We start from the raw sequence: 5,326 nt of genomic DNA on the forward strand, positions 1-5,326 counted from the left end.
TGCTAAGAAATGGGGCTCTGAGAAAGGGAACACAGGCTGGTATAAAAAGGAGGGCAAGGTTCTAATCCCTGAGGCCCAAAAATGGAGACCAAGAGCTTACCTGACTCCACCCACCATGGGAAGGATGCACTATGGAACGTGAGGCCAAAGGCTTTTTCAGAGGAAGGGCTTAACAGAACAGTAAAACAAGTAACCTTTGCCTGTGATTTCTGCGTGTGTAGTAATCCACTGACCCATCCAATCCAATAACTCACAGACCCATCAAATCTCTCTTTGTTACTCGGGCCAGTTCATTGCTGATGGACATACCTGGGGTGGGAGTGGGGGAGAGACTGGCAGTTACATTTCACCTAAATGATCCCAATACCAGGATATAAATAGTCCCCAAATCCCTCCAGGGATATAATGGGCCTTCTTTTATAGCCAAAATCACAGAGGGCTCACAGGGGCCTTTGAGATAGACTACAAGTGACATACCTCTTGGCAACCCCCATCTTCAGAGAAGGTAGAGACAGTGAACCCTCTTTTAAAGAAAATCTTAGCAGAGCTCTGTCAAGAGACTCATGAGCCTGGGATGACCTTGCTTCCTATTGCACTCCTCAGCGTCTGTGTAACCCTAGGAGGGGTCTGAGGCTTAGCCCACTTGAAATGGCTCATGCGAGGCCTTTTTTTATTTTTATGTTTTTACCACTGACTTGCTGCTAGATAAGAAACTGAGCCTGTATAATGGCAGCCCACTATTAATCACGGACAAGTTCAGAAGGCAATCCAGGACTCTGCCCACAAGGCAACTGCCAGCTCCCACTAAATATACAGCAGAGGGTCACTTTCTTCAAAAATAAACCCCAGGGTTAAAGTATAGAGGTCCCTGGAAGACCAACTATTACCAAATGGAGGGGCCCCTATAAAGTAATGGTAGCCACCCCAACTGCTGTCAAACTGGGGTGGATATCTTCTTGAATACGTTTGTCCAGACTAAAGCTCTTACTTCCGCAAACCCTGCAGGTCACAAAAGAGCAATAGCCTTGTGAGTGCCTTTGTTTGGAAGAAGAAATAGCCAGAACTCTCTGAAAGGGTAAGAAAGAGGTTTGTGTCTCATGTGAATGTTCACTAAAGGGTGATCTCAGCAGGGAACAGTTTTTAGTAGCCCAAGTGGAGAGGATGACCCACTTTGTGGATACCAGTCAGCCTTTTTCCTAACCATGCCCCTTTTCGCCCATGGGGCTCGTGACTTAGGTGATGATAGTGGCAGGATGGGTTTAGCAATGTGGACCTCCGCTCACCAACCTCAACCTAGTGGCACCACTGCTGAGTGCCTAGCCTTCCAGCCCAGAGCAGCCCAGTATGGCACCGTTCTCCAGAATGATCAGCCAGCTACCTGGGGACAGGTTGATTACACTGGGCCATTTCCATCAAGGGTTTGCAGGGTTGTTTCCTTACTGGAATAGATATTGTGGATTCAGATTTACCTTCCTTATATGCAATGCTGCTGTCAGAACTTCCATCCATTGACTGACAGAATGACTCACCCATGATCATGGTATTTCTACTCAGCACTGCTTCTGATCAAGGAACTAACTTCACAGCAAAAGTATTGCAGCAATACAACCTGGGCTCATGGAATTCACTCATTCCCCAGCATACTGAAGCTGCTGGCCTGATAGAATGGTGGCGTGGCCTTTTGAACACTCAATTACAGTGCTGGCTAGGTGGCAGTATTTTTCAGGTCTGGGGGCAGGCTCTAAATCAGTGTCCAACATATAATGTTGTTTCTCCAAGTCAGAATTTATGGGTCCGAGAATTGAGGGTAGAAATAGAAGTGGCATCTTCACTATCATCCCAAATGATCCACCAGAAGAATTTTTGCTTCCTGTTTCCGGACTTTAAGCTGTGTTGGCCTAGAAGTCTTAGTCCCAGAGGGAAGAATGTTTTCACCTGGAAACACAACAGTGATACCTCAATTGGAATTGAAACTGCTACATGGCCACTTTTGTTCTTTGTACCTCTGAATCAATAGGAAAACAAGGGAGGTAAGGTACTGGCTGTAGTTAATAATGATCTTGAATACAAAGAGCAACTGGACTACTATTCAACAATGGAGGTAAAGAAGAGTCTGTATGAATTAAGGAAACCCTGTGGAACGTCTCCCAGCATTGGCATGCTCTGTAATTATGGTCAATGAAGAACTATGACCCAGAAAGGACTACTAATGGAACAGACCTTTCAGAAATGAAAGTTTGGATCACCAAAGCATCAGAGTAGCACCAGCTACAACCATGTGACCAGTTATAGAAATGCAGACTGTAATTTCATGAGTATATTCTCCTTATTTTGTTATGAATACACTTGCCTATATGTAAGCATATATATCGGAGAAGGCACTGGCAACCCACTCCAGTACTCTTGCCTGGAAAATCCCATGGGCGGAGGAGCCTGGTCGGCTGCAGTCCGTGGGGTTGCTAAGAGTTGGGCATGACTGAGCGACTCCACTCTCACTTTTCACTTTCATGCATTGGAGAAGGAAATGGCAACCTCCTCCAGTATTCTTGCCTAGAGATTCCCAGGGACGGGGGAGCCTGGTGGGCTGCCATCCATGGGGTCGCAGAGTCGGACACGACTGAAGTGATTTAGCAGCAGCAGCAGCAGCAGCAGCAGCAGCAGCAAGCATATATTAAGCAAAAATATGTTTTCTTTCATCTCTTATTCCTTTATCATGTAAGATAAGATGTATTGACTTTTATAAGTATTTAAATATTTTTAAATTATTTTATGAATGCAAAAGATTTATTCCAAGTTAGTTATTTTATGCAGCAGTTTTCTCCCTCAACATAGTTGTGATAACCACATCTTTTAAATCTGTAAATAGCATTATCAAAATAATCTTAATCTTTGAAATTTAAATCTTTGAAATCTCACACAATTTTATATTTTAAAGTACACCCAGAATATCAAGGCTGCAAGAATAACACACTTCCTATATCCAAATATTTTACAGCTGTACCCAGAAAGAAAAGGAAAAAAAGGGAAAAAGCCTCATAAGCTTGGTTAAGGGCTTAACATCACCTGAATGGCCAGAAATAAAATAAAATATCCAAATTATTAGCATTAATTTAATACAATTATAGCTTCAATAGCCACTGTGTCTTTGACAATGATTGCTTGAGCACAGGGGTGAGTGCCCCAAGGGCTGGGAGTAGAAGCTGTTGCTGCAGACCAGTGTCTCCTCTCTGCACTGCCAGCTCCCGCCTGTGCAATGCCCCATAAATACTGTGCATGTGTGCGTTTAAAAAATCCTTCCCACCACACAAAGTTCTCTCTACTAAGCAGATAACAGGGAAGAACAACAACACAAGCTAAACAAGCCAATCGCTTGCTCTCTCTTTAGGATATGGTTATCTCCCTTGTGCATGAAGTATTCAACAATAACATAAGAAGAGGGAAAGGAAAAGAACAATTTCTTCTGTATAACCCCTAAGCACACACGCTGAGTTTACTGGGTCAGATTTGACTGTGAGCATTTTATACGCCTACTTCCAGGCATCGTCATCAGATGTTTCACAGCTACTTGTCTGCGTTATCTGAGTCCTCAAACTCTGCTCTGCAAGTGCTTCTCCAAGGGGAGGATAGGCTGGAACTTTGACTCTGCAAGAAGCCATTCTTCCCAGAGGTATTTCTTCTCATCTGCTTTGTCTTCCTGTGGAACTCTCTGAGCTCATCGTCTGTGAGGGAAAGGCAGTTCTCATTGTTTTCGAATTTTCCTGCCATCCCATTGCATTCAGTAACCTGTGCTCTGCTTCCAAAGAGTGAGAGAGGACCACCCCTTCCTCTTCTATAGGGAGAACAAGGCCATTCTGATGACAGCTTTCCTCTCCATTTTCCTTTGGTTCAGGTGTGCTGTCATCCTCCAAACCTTCTGACTTGTCACAGGCTCTGCTCTCTGAGAAGTCTCCATTCCCGTCATCCTCTGAATCTCCCAGAGCTTGCTCTTCCTGTCAGTAGTTCGGCAGGTCAGCTTGGTCTGATGAGAGGAGCTGATCTCAATCGGAGGGGTGGTGCTGGCGGGGCTCTCTTTGGGAGAACTTAAAACTACACCACCAGCCAGTGCTACTGGTTTGCTAATAGAGATTGGACTGCTAAAAGCAGACTCCCGGCTATAGGAAAGGGGTCCTGATTTGTGTTTCATTCTGTTAGCTTTCCACGTACTGGCCTTGGATGGAGGTGGTACAGGCTTGGGAACCAGGTTCTTATAGACACTTGGCACCATGGTTGATGATTTGCTTCCATTTGCATGGCGAGATCCTGGTGAGGTGAGTACAGCTGAGAAGGCAGCAGAAAGATCTTTTTTTGGAAACTTTTTTGATGACTAGCATTTTGGAGGGCTGCTTGGCACGAGGTGGGTTTTCCCACACTCCAGAAGGTGTCCCAATGGGTCTGCATGGCTGATTCTGTTTGCCAGCTTCTGGATTCAAAGAAGGAAAGTCTTCCTCTTTAAACTGCAATTTTTCCACTTTATCTTCTTTCTCCTCTTCCCTAATATCTGTAGGTGGCTTTTCCTGAAAGGTACAGCCTTTCTGGGAGTGGAAGCTGCCATTCCAGTGGTGATGGCTTTCTGTGCCACCCGCACTATGCTGGCTTATGCCATCATGATCTCATGAAGAGCCATGCCAACCAGATCAGTTCCCTGTGATTCCAGCATATGCCCTCTTAGAGACACCAGAATCCATAGAATCATGGTGGAACAGGGAGGGCTGGTGCCAAGAACCTCCTGTCGTTTGATGAGGTCCATTGTTGAAAAAGCCATCAGAGGAATTATGTCTACTATGGCTTACTCCAAATCTACCATCTCCTTGGGGTAGGTGCTCTCCGTGTTTTTTAAGTCGCTGTAGGAGACTTAGCTGACTGTGGTGTTGAGAAATTTAGCCAAGCAGGAACAAAGTCATGCTGCACCATTTAGGTCCAGTGTCTCTTTTCAACACGGTGAGGCATCCAACCTCATGGCCAAGATCCCAGAGTATAACCTCTGTGGTCCTGCTTCCTGAACCTCTTGAGTTGCCAGCTGGATTTCCATGAGGTTCTCTTGTTAAAAGGGTACTTAATTAGGCTGGCCAACAGAACGCCTTATAATGAAGCACAAAGAAGCCAGGCTCTGTGTGGATCAATCTCTCAATCCCCTCAATTGCTCATCTTAAACTATCTAGTTCCTGACATGTTTCCCAAAGCAGAAGGGGAAAGGGGAAGGGGGAAGGGAACATAAAAGTATTTGTCACATTTCAAAAATGGGGGAAAGGGGAAAGAGCTATATCAATGTTCACCTCATTCAGCTTCG

The 5,326-nt window shown here is 45.0% G+C and overlaps 1 pseudogene; it reads right to left on the reverse strand.

Annotated features, from left to right (window-relative positions):
* Nucleotides 1–3,527: 3,527 nt before the first annotated feature.
* On the reverse strand, nucleotides 3,528–5,096 carry LOC101115758 (vasculin-like protein 1; annotated as a pseudogene).
* Between the last annotated feature and the right edge of the window lie 230 nt (nucleotides 5,097–5,326).

This window comes from Ovis aries, chromosome 26 (assembly GCF_016772045.2).
Source record: "Ovis aries strain OAR_USU_Benz2616 breed Rambouillet chromosome 26, ARS-UI_Ramb_v3.0, whole genome shotgun sequence".
Classification (NCBI taxonomy): Eukaryota; Metazoa; Chordata; class Mammalia; order Artiodactyla; family Bovidae; genus Ovis; species Ovis aries.